At 44.1% G+C, this 19,906-nt stretch overlaps 1 long non-coding RNA gene across 2 annotated transcripts; it reads right to left on the bottom strand.

Annotated features, from left to right (window-relative positions):
- Window positions 1-4,799: 4,799 nt before the first annotated feature.
- On the bottom strand, window positions 4,800-19,891 carry LOC125412249 (uncharacterized). Of its 2 annotated transcripts, XR_007235535.3 has the most exons (5): window positions 19,609-19,748; window positions 17,081-17,152; window positions 12,748-12,844; window positions 10,266-10,438; window positions 4,800-5,547 (listed from the first exon to the last, which is right to left on the bottom strand). It is a non-coding gene; the product is annotated as an uncharacterized LOC125412249 (long non-coding RNA). The 2 variants fall into 2 exon arrangements; XR_015003304.2 differs by lacking the exon at window positions 10,266-10,438 and having other exon boundaries at window positions 19,609-19,891.
- Window positions 19,892-19,906: the final 15 nt, after the last annotated feature.

Below are 19,906 nucleotides of genomic sequence, written 5' to 3'. Positions count from 1 at the left end.
GAATTGGAAACCTTGTTCTACTGTGTAAAAGCTGGAGGTATTGGCAAATTGTTTAACTTTTCAGAACCATGATTTATGTACAAGGTTGTCACGAAATACCTTCTTTTCAGGGTTGGTGCTATTTAACTGCAATTACTTGTGGAAACATCTGGCACATAGAAGATAATTTTAAAGTACTTGTTAAATAGAATTATTCCCTTCTCCTAAACCTTCGCCTCCATTATGATGTACCTTACAGACAAACACTGGTCTTACTAATTCTTTCTCTCCAGAATTTTCACACTGTGTCTTGGTACATTGGATAAAAAGTGTGTAGAATACATTTTGTGGACTCAAAAATAGCCAATGTCACAAGGTGAAACAAATATGAAAAGCATTTGAACTGAAATGAACAAACTGTATTTGTCAGGATGCTTTGTTGCCAGGTCCGTACATCCAATTTAAGCAAGCTTCCAAGAAAAAAAGGAAAGAATTATTTACCCCCATAATTGGGAAGTACTGGGAAGGTCTGGTTTAAACATTCAGGGTTAAAATACCGAAGTAAAGAAGCTTTCTGTTCCTAGCTCTGGGCCTTGCCTCTGTGACTTTATTCTCAGTTAGTGGGAAAGATGTATGATGGCTTGTGAGCCCAAAGGGAAAAGTTCTTTCTGTTTCTGTATCTATGTGCAAATACCATTGACCCTGCTTGGGCACTGTGCCTACAATTAAGCTAGTCACTGGGTACAAAGGATACATACAGTACCTTGGTTTGTTCTGCTAGGGCTCTATGCCTACTCTATACAGATCATTGGGAAAGACATAGTGGTAGACAGCCCTTTAGACTTTAAGCTCCTTACAACAAGGGAGAAGTTGTTCCTCCCATAGGAAAGGGGCTGGCAGACAAATGTAACTTGTGTGTGCACAAGCAGAAACTAACACTCCATTTCCCTTAAGATTCTTGTATCAGTTAGCTTGAGGTGCTATCAAAAAATGCCCGTAGGACCAGCAAGACGGCTCGGTGAGAAAGGCTATTTGCTGCCAAGCCTGTTGACCTGAGTTCAATCCCTAGAACCAACATGGTGGATGGAGAACGCTGACTCAGTTATCAGTGCTACACACCTTTAATCCCAGCACTCAATTATCTTATAAAGAGAAAGACTTAACCTGGCTTGTGGTTCTTTAGGTTCTAATCCAAGGTCAGGTGATCTCATGGTTTTGGTTGTTTCTGTTTTTGGCTTCTGGAAAGGGGTATCAAATGGCAAAGACGGGGTGTAGTTTGCATTTTGAAGCCACTGTGGTGTCACAATCCCCTTGGAGGTCACACCACTACCGACCTAAGAACCTCATTAAGCCCCGTCTCCTAGAGGTTCCACCACTCCTCAATAGCACCAATTCTGGTGACCACAGCCTTCAACACTGGAGGCTTTGGAGATGTTCAACATATAAACTACAGCAAGGCCGGGTGTGTTAAATTGCCCCTTAGTGTTTTTAAAGGGCCCATCTCATTTACTGATTAATATGTTCGTTCACGGTTATTAGAGGAAACGGTTTGAAAAGTCTCCTACTTTTGGATGTCCTGGTGTCAAGGGTTACGGTAACGGAATCGTCTCAGTTCCAGGGTATTGTGTATTTGGCACGATTAATCTGCTGTCTGCACTGGCCTCTTCTAGATGAGACCTCGGGACGAGGCTTCCAGATGAACGATCACACAAAGCTAGCCCCTGCAGGAGCTCGGGCATACTTCTCACTCAAGGCACAAGGGAGAAGTCGGAGCTTTATTGTTATATTAGTCAGGGTTCTCAAAAGAGACAGAGCTGATATTAAAAGGGGATTTATTAGACTGACTTTCAGACATAGCAGTCCAACGGTGCATGTCTCACCACGGAAAGGCTGAGAATCCAGTGGTTGTCCAGTCTACAAGGCTGGATGTCTCTGCAGCCCCAGTCTAGTGCTGGGGGATGGGAGGATTCCTGGAGAACTGCTGTTTGTCACATTGGATCCCAAAGAAGTCGGATTTAACACCAACCTCAGCAAACAGCGTAAATGAATTCCTGCAAGAACAAGGACAAGTAGGCAAAAAACAAAAGCTTCCTTCTTCCGTGTCCCTTTATATAGGCTGCCACCAGAAGGTGTAGCCGCCACTAGAAGGTGTAGCCCAGACGTAGGGTGGGTCTTCCCACTTCAAATAATCTTATTAAGAAAATCCCCTGCAGACATCTACAACAGTTTGAGTTACAGCTGGTTCCAGATATGTGTGTCTTTTAACACACACACACACACACACACACACACACACACACACAAAGAAACAGCAGCAAAAAAGTCCTCCTATCAATTATGGTAAAATATATGCAATATAACATTTATCATCATAATCATTTTTAAGTGTATAGGTTCAATTCATCTGTTTCAATATGCAGCCGATCTCCAGAATATTTACACCTTGTAAAACTGAAGCCCTACACCCATGAAACAACAATTCCTCCTTCCTTCCTCCCCCAGCCCCTGGCACCCGCCATGCTCTATGAATGTGATTGTTCTGGTTACTGCCTATGAGTGGAACCTTGCAGGATACATCCTTTTCACTTAGCATAATATCTTCAAGGCTCATCCCCGTTGCAGCATATGTCAGAATTTTCTTTCTTAAGGCTGAATGACCCCCTATTGTTTATGTACACTGCACTGTTCATTCATCCATCCATGGGTAGATTCTGGAGAGCTCCTGTTCTCTAGGTGTTGTGAATGTACCGTGAACATGGTGCAGAGGATCGGTTTTTGATGGCAGCAGCCTGGGTATTCTGGGACCCTTGGCTGGATTCAGATGAGATGGTCCCAGCAGGGCTGTGAACAGCTTAGCTCTGCGTTAGAAAAAACAGCACAGGGATCAGGATGCTTTCTTCTAGATTAAGCCGGACTTAGATGTTGGGATGGCTTCCTGAGGCTGAGAAAATATCACACGTGAGGGAGAGAATCCAAAGGAAGGAGAATGCCAGGCTTCATCTGGTTCAAAGACTGGGCCGCTGCTAGCCACAATTTCACACTTTGTTGACTCATTTTCAGAACTCTTGTCAGGTTGTTAGCGGTTACTTCCAAACTATCGCGTGGGACTAATTACTGCAGGAGAGATCAGTACTGTTCCTTGAGACCCCCGCCCCTCCACTTTCATTCTCTGCTGAGCATTCTGCCAAAGCTCTCCCTGAAACCAGTGCTCGCCCCATCCTACCCTCCAGGAGAACTTGGCTCCCCACCACCACACCACTTCCCAGCCCCACTCTCTCTTCTCTTTGTCGGCGGTGCCTACGGCAGACTTCCTGGTTCATCTGTTTATCTTTTGTCCACTCTAAACTGAGGTGAGGAGCCAGGTTTATCTAAGTGGCCAACTATGTCCCGCACTGAAGAATGTGATGTTCAGTACGGGGGCTTAGAAGGCAGGGAAGGGCAGTGACACGGACTGAACTGAGGAATGCTTAGTGGTACCCAGCATAAGCAGCCTATTAGCTGGAGGCTGAGCCAAATAGAAGTCGAGTATCTGGGAGCCTTTGAAATGGCTGCTGAAGACAAGGGAATTGTTTGTTGGAACTAGGCGACCCAGGAGCAGGCTTCACGGTGTTGGAGATCAATACTGTTTCTTCTAAGGAAACAAACAGAATCAATGCCAGCTGCCCCAGGTCTCAAACTATATCTGAAAGCCACAAGCCCATGGATGGAGGCTTCATGCTGACTTTGTAGAATACAACAGTGTGGATTTGTTTGGGGAACTGTGAGAAACATTGCTAAATTTCATTCTAACAACCATACCTGGGCCACCAGAGGCCCAACACACGAGCATATGGCAACAGAGGTACATATAACCGAACGGCTGAGAAAGGTTTTAGACGTCATGATAGGCATGTTCTGCTCCTCTATCCGCAATGGCATGCTCAAAGATAATACACACCCATTGGACACAGAACTCCAAATGTTCTCACTGCTACCAGGAGCCACCACCAAACAGTCCTCTCTCTACATAAAGGTGTGTTGTCATTCTTTGCTTAATTCAATCTAATGTCATTCCAAAAGAACTCCTTCGATGGCTTTCCCCTGAGTAGCTCTGAAGGTTTTGTGAGCATGTTTCGTTGCTTGAATAGCTCAAATTCTTAAAGCTCCAATTTAGTTAAAACCCACTCTCTTCACACTGTAGGGCCAACCCTAGGCTGTGTATACAGAGGGTGTTTCCTTAAGCAGGGCCTCTGTCCTTGTAATTGCTTCCATTTGCCCTGTATTTACCATCAAAGCAGCCCAGAAAGTGGTCTCCGTGTGCATGGCAGTGCTTAAAGGCAGCTATTGTGTCCTTCCGTCCCCAAGGCTGTTTGTTGTGTCTCTTTCCTGCAGGAAGTCTTTGAAGCATTCCTAGTTGTTTCTTATATTTGTTTTTGAGATTCTTTGCTTTCTGGTTAGCCTTCATTGGTTGCGCCCTGAACCATCCACTTTCCTATTAAACTGGAGTACCCACAATGCCTTCCATACTTCATCCGTGTCTGGAGTGCTGGAGAACACAAGCCAGCACACGGGGACATTTAGGTGGGCCTTGAAAAAGTGAAGAGTTCACCATGTGGATAAGGGATACCAAAGCATTTCTCAGATAAGCATGGCTGTGACTTATCTGGGGTGGATTATGTCGGTTGTTTATGAGCTAAGTCATTTCATTAAAAATTATCCTTAGAATTGTAAAATCTTACAATTATAAGTTATAAACATCCTTGGGTGTACCAGACCCTATCAACTCTGCCATACCTGGTCCCACAGCCATTCAGTCCCAAAGAAACACAGAGAGGTCTACATTAATTATAAACTGGTTGGCCTATTAGCTCAGGCTTCTCATTAACTCTTACAACTCATATTAGCCCATAATTCTTGTCTGTGTTAGCCACGTTGATACCTTTTATCAGCAAAGCAGTCTCATCTTGCTTCCTGTGTGTCCGGATGACGACTGCAGACTGACTCTTTTTTCAGGAATTCTCCTGTTCTGATCTCCCCACCTCTACTTCCTGCCTGGTCACTCCTCCTATACTTTCTGCCTGGCTATTGGCCAATTAGTGTTTTATTAAACCAATGCAACAGATAAATCTTTACAGGATACAAGATCATGTCCCACAGAACTCCCCCCCTTTTCAAAACAAAAACTCTGTATCTAATCTCCTTTGTTTGGCTTTTTTCCTGACCATTATCCATAAAAACTTGTAACTAACACTTTAAACAAAGACAAACATCCATAAACCATTCTTGGGAATGTGTGTGTAGTTTCCTAGGTTACTTCCTGCTGACTGGGGACGCTGATAATCTTATGGGGACCTAAGGGAAATTTAGAATTATAATCAAGTCTTGACTGAAGTATTCTGTGAGGCTTATCATCTCAGCCAGCAGTCTTGAGGCTGTTCTGGATGTAGAACTCAGAGGAAACTCCAACAGAGATTCTCTGAAATGTTGGATCATCTGGACCATCTTCTCCTGTTGCAGATTCTTTAGGGGGTCTTCCTTCATCAAATCTGATTTTTCTTAATCCAGAATGAATCAACAGCCTCTCATTTCCTGTGGAAACAAAAACAAACCTCACCTCCAAAGTAACATGTCTTTTGACTTAAATTTTGAAGTCAAAACATTTTCAAAATATGTATTTTGGATTAATCCAGGAGCATTTGTAATCAAACGTCTTTTAGCAGCTGTTGTTCCTTCCTCAGCCATCAAACCATTCAAAGACAGCACAATAATATACAACATCCAGATTCTCTGTGTATTTTCCTATTTACATGGCTTTATTTTAAACTCTATTTCTTTTATTTTTATTTTTAATTTTTGGGTTTTTGAGACTAGGCTTCTCTGGGTATCTTTGGCTGTCCTGACACTCACTCTATAGACCAGGTTGTTCTTGAACTCACAGAGATCTGCCTGCCTCTGCCTCCCAAGTGTTGGGATTAAAGGTGTGTACCACCATACCCAACTACTTTCTTTCTTTCTTTTTCCTTTTTATTTTAAGGACTTTATCTTTTTGCTTTTCTCTCCAAAGCCTATATATATTTTTAAACACACTGTAAACTATTTAGAGGTTTTTTTCATCTGAATCTATCTTTACTGTATATCTCTATTTTTCTGATCACATGAGCCTTTAATTTGATGAGTGATATGGCTAGGATTAAAGCCGTGGCTTTGATTACTGAATCCACCCCATTCCTTAACTTTCTGAGAATCTAGCCTCATGGCAGAGATACAGGCTGGAGCCATGTTTATTGCCAGAACTCTATGGAGTTTCAAGGTCCCTGCCACCACCAAGAAGCATGCTGTCAGCTACTCATAAACACCATTTAAGTTTCTGGTGGTGGGGCCTCTTAAAAAAAAAAAAACCCAAGTCTCTTAAATGAGACACTTACCTCGTGCAAACATAGTCCACCTGAGGTAATGCTGCTACCACAAAGACATGCTTAATGCTGTTCTTTTGTGTCTAAGATTATTTTCCAAGATCTCTCAGGTTTTATGTGACTATAGTTGTCCACGTGGGCGCCATTTGTTGACAGAGGTTTCTGTCATGCCCAGTCCCGCAGCCATCCCCAAAGAAACACAAAGAGGTCTATATTAATTATAAATTGGTTGGCCTATTATCTCAGGCTTCTTATTAAGTCTTATAACTCATATTAGCCCATAATTCTTGTCTGTGTTAACCACATGGCTTGATACCTTTTATCAGCGAGGCAGTCTCATCTTGCTTCCTCTGTGTCTGGATAATGACTACAGACTGATTCTTTCCTCTTTCCAGAATTCTCCTGTTCTGGTCGCCCCCCTATACTTTCTGCCTGGCTAATGGATAATCAGCATTTTATTAAACCAATACAACAGACAAATCTTTACAGGGTACAAGATCATTGTTCCACAGCATCAGATGACTAAAGGTCTAGGCTACAAAGTCCTCTGCACCCTCCCCACAAAGAGTGGGGTTTGAATATCTTCTGTGATGGGGAACTTTGCTCTTTGAAAATAGACTGTTCAATATTTTTACTTTGCTCTTTGAAAGTTCCTGTGTTTCAGTTGAAACCTGCCTCACTGCCACGTTAGTCATTTTTCAGAGTTATTGGGCATTTCATTCGCTCAGCACTATTCTAGGTGTTGTGTGTGGGGTGAGCTCTGCGGGGGTGCACATGGGGGATCCTGAATGCTCCGTAGAGGTAATCACGGAGGAGGAACAGGACAAATAAGTGCTAAGTTTTGTCTGCAGGGAACTTGTACTGTAGCGGGGGCAACCCATGGCAAAGAGAGCAAAACAAATATTTTTATGAAGACATGAATTAAATACTGAGGGTGTACAAAGGAAAAATAGTTAGCTTCTATGAGGAGAGTAGAGACAACCTGGTCTCTGGTGGATGAAGCAATCAGAGTTACCTCTTTACAAACCATGTCAGATGACATTACATTCTGGACCTTTCCAGGCTTTTCACTGCATTTGGAAATGAAAGCCGGCCCTTCAGGACTCCATACAATATGGTGTTTTGTGACCTTGCGTTGCTCATGTGACCCCTCACATTTTCTTTTCTGATGACATTGATCTTGATGTCCTGTGAACCTGTTAGTCCCCAATTTTGGATTTTCACACTGGTGTTTACTCTTTAGACCACTTTTTGGACTTGTTCCTTTACATCCTTCAACAAAAGTCATCCCGTACGCCACAACTCATTCCCTTGCAATCCCTCTACTCTGCTGTATGGACCCCATAGTGTTCATTACTATCTACAACTTGCTTATTATTCTCAGTTTCCTAGAGAATGTGAGTTCGGTGAATGCTTGGAGAGTGTCAGTTTTGTTTATGTCTGCATCCTCAGTTGCAAGAACACAGCCTAACACATAACAAAGGCAAACAGAAATATTGGTGAAATAAATGTGCAAGCTAATTTTGGTAACCTATTATAAAAAATAACTTTAAAAGCTAACAGCAGGAGACATTAACACCTGACGTACTTTGTAGTTTCTAGACATGAGTCCAATCCTTTTGAAAATGAACCCAAACAGTTTCTCATTTGAAATCCTGTGCTTTTTCCTACTTTCTATGATTTCTCAAAGGATTTTGACCATGGCTCTGAGATTTGCAAGTCTTTCCAGTGTCTAGGAGATTTTCTAGCTAGGCTGAGGTAGCAACAAATTGCACGCGTGAAGGATTCTCATCTAGAATGAGGTTACATTTTCGAGTCAGCATGCAAAGGTAAAATTGACATATCACCAGAATTTCCCTGAATGTCCTAGCATCAAAACAGATAACGGAATCTGTAGTTGTGCACCCAGGGAATTGGTTTGTTCGCATTAGGTGCCCTGTGGTGTGAAAAACAGGGCTCTCTGAGCACCAGATTCAGTCTCAGCCTGGCTAGGTGCTTTTCTTACTGGAGGTGCTTGGGAACTAGGGCTGAAGGGACAACAGTTTACATTCTCTGCTATAGCTGGAGCTAGACTGACTGATTTAGAGTCCTGCCTCTAACCCTCACTTCCCATGAGAGTACAGACTGTCACTCAACCTCTCTACACATCAGTTTCTTCATCTGTGAAGAATAGTGGGATAATAATAGTACCTACCTCAAAGGGTTACATTATATCTACACTCATCGACATAGGAGTTCCTTAGACTAGCACCTATGTGTGCTGAGCATGCCCAACCGTGTTTGCAATCATTTTATTATCTTTCATCTCCTGTTCATGCTGAGGCAGAGGCTGGGTGGGTGGGAAGGCAGGCAGAATGTCCTCGACTATTTCAGTCCTACTCACTTGTTCTCTTACCTTCTTTTTTGGTTTCTCTTCCCCCAGATACCAATAGCAGCATTTGTCTGATGTGACCTTGCTCAAGAGCTCCATCTCTGCTGGAACTCTGGGTTCCTCTACTGATTATCACATGGGTCCTACTTTGTACACTTTTCTGAAGCTACGTGGAGGACAAACACACACACAGACACACATACACACCAGATTTGGAATAGTTCCACCTATTCATCCGTCACCCTCACACTCCCATGCTGTCCACTAATCGTGAGATTGACCTTCTCCTGTTGATCCTCTCCAAACAAAGCTACTGAGTCTCTTCAGTTGCTTTCAGCTTTTTCTAGAATCCTGACTTTATTCTCTGGCTTCAGCTTTTCTGATACTTTTCTTTTCTTTTCTTTTTTTTTTTTCAGATTCATGCTCTTCCCTTTTAGCACTGAGAAAGTTAAAAAGTCAGAAAGAAAGGCAACACAGCAGAAAATGCATGAAAAATGACCAGCCAGGATTTTTTTTTTTAAATGTGAAGAGCAGAAGAGAGCGAGGCCTGAAGAGCTGGCATGAGGAGAAAGGAACATTCGCTGTTATATATGGCAAAAGCTGCTGTCCTAACAGAGGTGATGAATTCCCACAGGCCAGAGATGCTGGAGGACAGGGCTCTCAGGGGGAGCCAGCCTGGCAGGCAGGCTGACTGCCAGAGAGTGGAAGCCAAGCTTCGGCCACATCTGGAAAGTTACAGGTATTCACTTCTTCTTAGCCCTAGTATGGAAGCTCTTGTTCCTGGATTTTTAAGACTAGAGAAGAAAATGTTATATAAAGACCCAGTAAATGCCAGATATTATTATTATTATTATCATTCTTTGGACCTACAGTTGACTCATTCATATATCCATTCAACATATATTTTCTGGGCATTTATAGCCTAGGCATAATGCAAAACACGGCATGAAAACATGAAGTGGTAAAGTCTCTTTCATTGAACAGTCAAGTCTTAGGAGAAAGAGAGGCACAGGGGTAGCGTATACAGTAGGCTGTGTGCATTGTCATAGACTGCATATGCAGCAGCTGCAGAGGTCCTATGAATCACAAGAAAAGGAGAAGATGGACAGGGAAGAAGTGCAGACCAATACAGGGTGTGCTAATGAGCAGGCCACCACTGTGCACTGCACTGTGCGCAGTGTGCTCAGTCCCATTGAGGATTCCCCCAGGGACATTGTAGAAGCTGTCTCCTGTTGCCCATTAGAATGTGTAATCTGTGGAACTTGCCCAGTAACTCCCACTTCTGGCCTGCCCTGGCCTCTGGACTAGCATATTCTTGGCTGCACACAGTAGAAGAGTCCTGTGTGGATAGAAGCAATGATGCTAAGGGGACATGGCAGAACACAGAAGTGTCTGTTATGTTCACTTAGAGAAAGAAGCACGGAGCCTTATGGATGCTGGAAGGCAAGCTCCCAGCTTAAACCAGCTGTGCATCTTCTTCAAAGAGCTGACAGTTGATCACTATCCTACTACGGGCTACCTACCTCCTTCTAAAGCTGCTCAGAAATTCCCGGATGCCTGGTCACGCTGAGAACGGCAAGTTCTGGGTGGTGTAATAAGCCATCTCCTGATTGTCCTACCCACAGGGCCAGGAGGTCGAGAGCAGGACAAGAACTCTGACGGCCAACAGAGCCTAACAGGGCTGTCGTCTCTGAGACTGAGAGGTGGGGAATAGATGGAATGAGCTTACATTTGCTTTTCATATAGAAACCCAAGGACTTTCAGGTTGGGTCTGTTTGTGAACTGTTTATGCTTCCTCAGAGCCCTCTTTCCAGAACCCTCACCTCTCAGCAGCCCCTCCCCACCCCCATGCCTGCTGCCCTCCCTCCCCCTTCACAGTACCACCTCCCAGTCAGAATAAGGATGTGGCAATCAGGCTGCCCAGAATTGTTCTCCCTGCCTTCAGTTCGCCCTGAGCAGAGTTCAGATTGCACATTTCCCGACACTCAGAGAGACCCATTAATATTTAGCATGTAACATTTCCAAAGCACTTTGCTAACATGAATTGATCTTTTCGGCACCCCCTTGCGAGGCAGCTCAGTACTGCTAGTTCTACTGGGGACATAAGACTTCAGGAAGATAAGCTATTTAGGCTGGGGCCAGGGCTGGTGAGTGATGGACCCATATTAGCACCAAAGGTCGATGACACCAGTTGTCTGTGTCTCCAGACAGAACTCTAGAGTGGCCATGACACACCCTCCCTCACCAGGCTGTCCTGGAACAAATCCAGCCCTCAGAAGGTTTAAATAGAATGGATTTGTCATCTTTAAGATTGAACTGCTTACAAACCAGCTATCATTTATGGACTCAGGCACTTTACATAGATTGTGTCATTTAATTCTCTCAGCCCTTGTCCATCTTCTGCAAGATCACTATTAGTTTGTGTATCAGAGAACCAAAGCACAGAAAGATTAAGTAACTAACATAAAGTTTCCCAACCAGTAATTAGCAGAGCTAGGTTTAAACCTAGGCTAGATAGCTTCTGGGTCTTAACTACTTTGAGCCAGATTTGTAGCATGATTAATAAAAACTCAGAGACAGAATTGGGGTTCAACCTGAAAAGCAAAACACCCAGCAGCCACTGGCTCTTACTCTACCTCAGTCCGAAATGGCAATCCTGCCTCCAGAAATCTCAGAATGAGACTGTCTGAGAGCTGTCTCCTTCCATCTTACATTCTTCTCTAGGGCTGGGATTAAAGGTGTGCACCACTACCGCCTGTTTCTATAGCAAACTAGTGTGGCTACTGGGATTAAAGGTGTGTGCCACCACTGCCTGGTCTGTAAGGCTGATCAGTGCAACTGTTTCACTCTCTGAACTTCAGGCAAGATTTATTTATTAAAATACAAATGAAATATCACTACACAGATTAGATGTAGGTAGATGAACAAGGTCAAGTGGAATTGCTCTTTGTGAAGTTCTGCTCACTCCTGAGCTATTTATCATATGCTTTGCACAATTATTTCTGCAGATAAAGGAATGAGAGTGTGTTTGTGAAGAATGAATGTGTAAACTAGAGCTGTTGGGTGCTTGGTTCCCTATGTTTTTCTTTGCTTCCTATCCCAAAGGTTTGCTAAAAGTACAGAGAGAGGACTGTTTATGCAGTATCAAATAAATAAGTGAGGGCTCATGTGCTACACAGTGTGTTTAATGATGTCACTCTGGTTGGCAGAGTACAAGATTTGTGAGAGCTCTTTGACAGGGACCAAGGAGGGAGGCAGGAGTGACCTATTAGCCCAGAGAGATAACGGAAGTTTTGTGAAGGTGACCTGAGTTGTATTTTAATAAATAAAGACTGCCTGAAGATTGTAGGTAAAACAGTCCCAATGGTCATCTTTACAGACCAGGTTATGATAACACACACCTTTAATCCCAGTAGTCACAATGACACACACCTTTAATCCCAATAGCCACAATGACAGACACCTTTAATCCCAGTAGCCACGCTAGTTGCCATAGAAATCGGGTGGTGCATGCCTTTAATCCCAGCCCTAGGGAGGGATATAAAACGGTGGGGAGACATCTCTCAGACAGTCTCATTCTGAGATTCCTAGAGACAGGATCGCCATTTCGGTCTGAGGTCAAGGTAAGATCCAATGGCTGGTTGTTTTGCTTCTGGGATCTTCACGTTGAACCCCAATTTCTGACCCTGAGCTTTTAGTAATAGTGCTTCAAGGAAAGGTCAGTGTGCAAAGAGAGTGGAGGTGTGAGGTGACAGGCAGGTTCAGAGGCTGGGAAGTTCGAGCCTCTTGCTTTCTTGCAGTCAGTGAGTCAATCGGTGGCCCCAAAGTCCCGGATGAGAGAGTGGGTCAAATATTCTAGGATGTTATTAAAAATGTTCGTGACAAGAACAGTTAAATTTTCTCCTTGGTTTTTGTTGACTAAAATGGATAATTATCTAACAGATGTTTGACAAGTCTCTACTACATCCAAGGTATTGACTCCAGGAACCCTTGATGGGAACATACCTTTCAGAGGGCTGAGGCCACTGAGCCGGCCTGGAGCTGAAGCATTGTATTCTGGGAAGAAGTTGTGAAGAAGAGTCATTCTGTCTCTCTTTCTCTCCTAGGGGGACAATTACCAGTGCTGTAATTTAATTCTTTTACATTTTTAATGTTTTTAATTGAAATAGAATTATATCACTTCCCCTTTCTATTTCCTCCCTCCAGTCCCTCCCAGTTACCCACCCTCAGTCCTCTTCTATGCCTGCCCAACTTAAGAGCTTCTTTTTTCTTTGTTTATATTTGTTACATACACATGCACATGCATGTATGCATACACACACATAAACACAAAACCTTCTGAGTCTGTTTTGGTAGTTTGTGTGCATAAAGTTTCAAGACTGACCACTCTGCATTGGACAACCAATAAGGGAGCTCATTCCTGGGAAAGACTAATTCTTCCTCTCTCAGAGGTCACGAGTTGCCCTTAGGTCTTTGAAAAGTGGGTGGGGCCCCAGGAAAATTTCCCATTCAGAGTTAGCATGTCCATTGATACTGCTGCTGTTTCAACTTGCTTATGCAGACATTTCTAGGAGAGACTGCTTTACAGCAGCCTTCTCGGTATTCTGGCTCCTACAATCTTCCCATCTCCTCTTCTGCAATGTCTCCTGAGCCATAGATGCAGGAGCTGTGATGTAGATTCATCTGTTGGAGTTGGGATCCCCATTGATCTCTCTTTTCTCTCTGGTTGAGTGGGCTTTAAGCTCATTTAGACGTCTGTTGGCTGCCACCAACACATGAGTACCGGTTCTTGCACCTTTATGCATATCTTGCCAGGCAGGTAACTGTGGCTCATAGGTGTTGCAGCTGGGTAAGACTGCATTATGCCCAGCTGTGCTCTTCTGTGGTGGTATCTGCTTGTTGTAAAGAGAAGCTTCTTTGATGTGGGGTGGTGGCTACACTAGGTATAGGATTTAAAATGTGATAATGAATTATGCCGGTCTAATAAATTGCAGTAGTAGTTTCTTTTCTTCTCTTTTTTCTTTTTAAAAAGATTTATTTATTAATTATATATACAGTATTCTGTCTGCATGTATACTACAGGCCAGAAGAGGACACCATATCTCATCACAGATGGTTGCGAGTCACCATGTGGTTACTGGGAATTGAACTCAGGACCTAGGAAGAGCAGTCAGTGCTCTTAACCTCTGAGCCATCTCTCCAGCCCCAGTAGCCTCTTTTCTAAGCTCTTTAGCCTCACTAGCCCCTGAAAAGCTGATTAGGTTTCCAGCACCAGGCATGGTTTTCCACCTATTAAGTGGGCCTTAAATCCAATTAGACAGCTGTTGGCAACCACCACCACGTGAGTGTCAGTTCTTGCACCTTTACCCAGCGCTCGCCATGCCAGTAATTGTCATGGTTCATAGGTGTTGCAATGTTGCAGCTGGATAAGACTGTTTCATTGTCCCCTCACCCTACCCCCTCCCCCTGACAGCTTGCATCGCATCTTCTGGAACCAGGGAAGCTGGACTTCAGGGAAGAGGCTTTCAGATTAGATCCAGCTCAAGTTATTTAAGTGCTGTGTCCTAAGTATATGGTGTCTACAGTGTATACTTGCGATACGAAACCTGTGTGAAGATCAGAAGATGACTTGTGGGAACTTATTCTTTCCTTCTATCTATCATGTGGGGTTCAGGGATCAAACGCAAATGATCATACTTGACAGCAAGCACTCCCTTCCCTCACCTGACAATGAGCCATATCATTGGCTCTGGTATTATAATTTAAAACCTCATTTTTCCCTATTTGAATCTATCCCTTCTCAGCAAAACTTTATGTAATGTGTATCTCCCCTTTCCTCCTTAGTTCGTCATAGTTTAACAATTTACTGGCCATTGTATAACTCGGCCACTGTGTAACATTGTTCATGATTAGTCAGTGTGGCATGTGATCTGGTGGGTCTCCTCCATCTTGCAGTGGCAGTTTAGTGACTCAGCTAAGGTACCCTTCAGGACCCTGGTCTCGAACTTGTTCTCTCTATATAGTATTTTGCCTTCCAGTTCCAGTGGGCATTCCCACAGGTATAGCTAAGTGCCAGAGAGCCCTGACTGCACAACGGAATGTGGAGGGGGGGGGGAGTATGGCTTGAGGCACATGATGAGTTAGGTCTTTATGGTGTCAAATAGAGGGCAGTGATGATGCAGAAGTCCAGATGGGTTATCAGTTATAGCTCTCAGGGACCGAGTCCTTCTCAGAATATGCAGAGTGAATCTGAACACAAAATCACCAAGCTCATCCCTCCATGTGGGGTTCATGGCATAGCATATATGTTAACCACAGACACCTTAAGAAGTGGATATGGGTGTAAATAAGACAAATCAAAAGTGCATCAGCTGTTGGGACCCCACAGTTCTGAGGTTGAACAAGGCAGTAGTTGCTTCTGTGCTTTCTTTTTGGTGGCTTCAGTTAGAGTCCTCTGGGCTCCGGTTAAGTTTTAGGGTCTGGAGTCATGACCGTTATCAAAGAGAATAGAGTGAGAGCTATCTGTGGCTGTCCTGCCCTCCTAGTGTCCCCCAAACTCTCCAGTTGATGGCTTATACTATGTTGTTTTAATAGCAGTCCTTACAAACACTAGTCAGGAAGGAAGGGGTCAACACCCAAAAGCCCAGTGAAATTTGGATCCTCTGTGTGTGTAAGCGGAAATCCACAAAAGGAAAGATTTCTGACATTAGGAGGCACCGACCAGAGCCCACACTTCCAGGCAGAAGGCTTATTTAGTCCCTCTGTCCTGTTAACATTTTCTCTTCCATCTTCCATACCATATGGGTAATTATGGCATTGTATTCCGAGAATGTTGTGAAGTGTTCCCCAGCAGGATTAGAACTTGTCTCCTTCACAACCTATGTCTGCCTATTACCTCCCAGGCATCTCTTCAGGACTGTTTTGAAACTAGGTTGGCGATAGCCATCTCCTCATCAAGTCCCCCACCCCCTGCTAGCTATCTCAGGACTCCAAAAGGTCACACAGTTGAAACAGGGGACCTGGCACCAGGAACCATAGAATAATGAAGTCGAGGTGCTAGTGTAGCAATTGAGAGCTCAGACTCTGGAGCCAGATGATTTTAGTTCAAACCTCATGCTTATTAGCTACATGACCTCAGGCATATGAAATCTCTCTGTGCCTTAGTTTCCTCTAATGGGAAATGATAGTACATAAAGACTGCATGAGGACTGACTTGGATCAGGATGTGAAGGGTTTGCCACAGACCCAGCACACACTAAGCACTTGCTAACTGTTAAATGTTATTATTTATTAAAGGAGGGATTTTCTGCATTCAGGATGATTCTTTTCTTCCGTACGTCCTTGGAACCTCCACTCCATGACCTTCTCCCTAATTTACATTTATGGAGCCAGCTGTTCCAATAGCCTCTCTTTCTTCTGGTTGGGGATGGGAAGGAAAAGCACCTTGCATATGAGCTCTTATTATTTTTTGGTATTGCTTACAGTGTCATCTTAAACCAATATGCCAAAGCTCATTTTCATTCAGCGCTAAGGGCCCTTTAAACCAGCCATTCCCCATTTACTCTGTTTTATAAAGGAAGGCCTTCGGGTTTCATGTTCCTTTATTGTATTTTGTAGGGTACAGAACACATATTGGATACTATGTAAATGCAGAATACTCTAACAATAGTAACAGACAGATGAGAAACTCAAGGAAGTGGAGTCACCATTTTGAATTTAGCTTTTTATCGATGGGCTGAGTGATTTGAAAGAGACAATGTGGCTCCAAGGCTAAAGAGCCCACAGGGATTTCAATGGCGAAGGTCTGAATCTCAGTCACAGCAGCAGCTCCGGTGACCCAAGGCAAGCAGCTTCCTTCCCCTGGACCTCAAACTCTCCCCATGAACACTGGGCTTGATGCCACAAAACAGCCTCCCAGGCATGCTAAGTCAAGCCCGGCCATATGCAGCTGGGCAGATCGTGCACTGCCGAAGGGTGCCAACTGAGGAGGCGAGTGGGGCATAGGATGTGGTCCATACTCTGCTATCAGTCTGTACCCTAGTAGCGGGTTGGTCCATCTGGAGGAAGCGTGTACTCTGCCCTTCCCCTCTGCACAATATTATTCCTATGGGCTAGTAGAGACCCTGAATTGAGCAACTTGACAGGAGTGGGGCACAGAGCACAGTAAACAGAATGTGCAGTTCAACACAGCCACTGAATATTTGCTTTGTGCCAGGCCCAATTCTCGGGCTGAAGATATGGAGATAGATGCAGGCAATTAATACCTGTGGTTCTGCCCTTCCTCCCCCAGCCCTTCCTCCACCACATCCAGTCGATTAACAAGCCATGTCAAACTCACCCAGTTTGCTCCATCCACTGCCAGCGCTTGGCTTCATTATGATACAAGGACTCCCACCTCCTCTACCTTGTCCTTCAAACAAAAGCAAGAGTGTTTGTATTAAAATGTGAATCAGATAATATTACTCCATTTCAACCCTTCGGTGGCTGTAATTTAATTCAGGGTTCTCACGATGGCTCACATTCTGTCCCCTGCAGCAAAGCAAACCATCTCGTCCTTTAAATAGCCTCGCTCTTCAGTTAGTCTAAGCCTTCTGGCTGGAACACTGCTTGGTTCTCCCCTTTAGCATCTCTTTCTCATCCTTCAGCACTAAGTGGACAGTCAGCTCTTCAAAGAAGCCTCCTTGGGCCACCTTGTTAAAGTTACCAAGATGTTCAATTGTACAGCAGCCCAGCTTACTTTGAAAGGAGAGAATTCCACATCTCCTGACTTATCTGCTGGATTGTTAAGTGCCAAATCAGTGAGGACCTTGCTTTTTAATTCTTCACGGAGTGCCTTGCTAAATCTCTGATGCACAGTACTTAATATCAATAATACTTGTTAGAGCAAGCTGATAAATGGAATTCATCCAGCAGAGAAGTATTGTGACTGCACGTTGAGATGTAGGGATGGGTACTATGACAAAGGCTGTGATGCACTAGGTGAGGTGGGGGTGGCAGATGGGGACACTGCTTCTATCGTTTGTTTGTTGATTTTTGTGGTGCAAATACTACCTCTTGCCAGTGGTGTTAATAACTCGCCATGGGGCAGCACATACTCAACAAAGGCTTAGTGGATGAAGCAATACTTGATTTGTGTTTTTGCAGAATCTGTGGTTTGCTGGCTCAGGTCCAATTCTGCTAAACTAGTTAACACAGCTCTGCTTCCCAGTAGCCCACATTTAACTGTTCCTGGTTTCCCTACCCAGCCTACCCCTGCTCACCTGGGTATTAACACATGACTCAATTCAAGCCTTAGTCTGACTTTTCCCGGGTCTGACTTTCTACTTTGACCACCCCCTCCCATGCCTTAGTAAGGGTTTCTATTGCTGTAATGAAAAACCACGACCAAAAAGCAAGTTGGGAAGGAAAGGGTTTATTTAGCTTCCATTTCTAGATCATAGCCCATCACTGAAGGAGGTCAGAACAGGAATTTAAACAGGGCTGGAATCTGGAGGCAGGAGCTGAAGCAGAAACTGTGGATGGGGAGCTGTTTATTGGCTTGCTTCCCTTGGTTTGATCAGCCTTTGTTCTTTTAGAACCCAGGGCGCCACCCACCATAGGTTGGGTCCTCCCCCATGGCCACTAACTGAGAAAATGCTTTACAACTGGATCTCATGGAGGCATTTCCTTAACTGAGACTCCATCCTCTCTGATAACTAGCTTGCATCAAGCTGACACACAAACCCAGCCAGGACACCAGCTGAAGCTGTGGCAGTGGTAGAGACTTTCTCCAAACAGTTCCTATTGCAGCTGATGATTGTGCTTTGTTGCTGTTGCTTTTCAATATGGAACTATTTGATTAGTATCTGTCTCTTCTTAAGGGGCTATAAACTCCATAGGGCAGGGATTGTTTTGTTCATTATTTTTAGCCCCCAGCACTGTACATTGTGAACAATAAAATACAATAATTTTGTTGATCAGATCACCAGAGCGGGGGTGGGGAGACTTTCAAGGAAGGCTCACACCTACGTACCCTATAATGAGATTTGGCATGTCTTTTCTCTTCGGACCTCTTAAGGGATAGGAAGGAGAGTAGTGGACTGGAGATTCCTATTTTGTAAACGCTACCCAAGGTGTTCACCTCCATCCCGGTCTCTCAAACTCAATTAAATGGTGTCTTTACAGGATTTTAACACAAACATGACTTGATTAGATTTGTTATTTACATAAATCGGCCTTTGGCAGTAGGGCGGACCCCACAGTGGTACTGAGATCAGCAAGGACAGTAATCAGCTAAGAAACAAAGCAGGGGAAATGAAATATAACTGGCTGTGGAAATAAAGGAGAACAGATTCAAGTGCTAAAGTTAGAGAATCTACAGGGTTTGGTTATCATTCAAACACGGACAGAAGAGGCAATGGAGACAGATGGGGAATCCAGGTCAAAGGGACGAGTGGACGGATGTCAGTGAACAGAGAGGAGAGACATACTTTTCAAATATTTCTTTTTTCTTTTATGGTTGAAGATCGAACCCAGAGCGCCCCACTTGTTAGGCAATCACTGGGCTTGTACCTTTAGCCCACCAAAGGGTCAAGCCAGTTTTTGACAAGCCTGCAAGACAGGAATGAGACAAGGCTGTCTAGAAGTTGGGAATACAATAAGCTCAGGCGAAAAAAAAAGGCTGAGCTGAATTTCCCCTCCCCCCATTCTAAGAATCGCAGAGAACAATATTTAAAAGGAGAGTTCGGAAAAAAAAGAGTTATAGGAATAGAATGAGTCGAACGGTTTGGAATGAGGAAGGCAAACCTGAATAGTGTCATAGAAAATAAATGATAATGTCTAACATCATCAAATGAGTAATGCTCAAGTTAGACAGCCTGAAAATACCTCCAGTGGGTTTGGCGACAAGGACACTGGCTGCAACAAGGACATTTTCCGCGGGGGCAGAAGCTGCAGTGTAGAACACAACACACACAGGAAGGAAGTGAAGACACTAAGCGTAGATTACGCTTGAAGAAACTCGTCTGTGGACGAGGAAAGAGACACGGTATGATTGAGTAGGACGTGAGGAGATTTGAGCGCAGTCACAGCTGAAGGTAGAGATGGAGGAGGGTAGACGGTACAGGAGATAGCGGGGCGTCAACACCCTCCCGCCTTCTCCATTTGCCAGCTCCGCCTCTACGTG

Source organism: Myodes glareolus, chromosome 7 (genome assembly GCF_982192425.1).
Source record: "Myodes glareolus chromosome 7, mMyoGla1.1, whole genome shotgun sequence".
Lineage (NCBI taxonomy): Eukaryota > Metazoa > Chordata > Mammalia > Rodentia > Cricetidae > Myodes > Myodes glareolus.
This window is presented reverse-complemented; position numbering and strand designations above follow the sequence as displayed.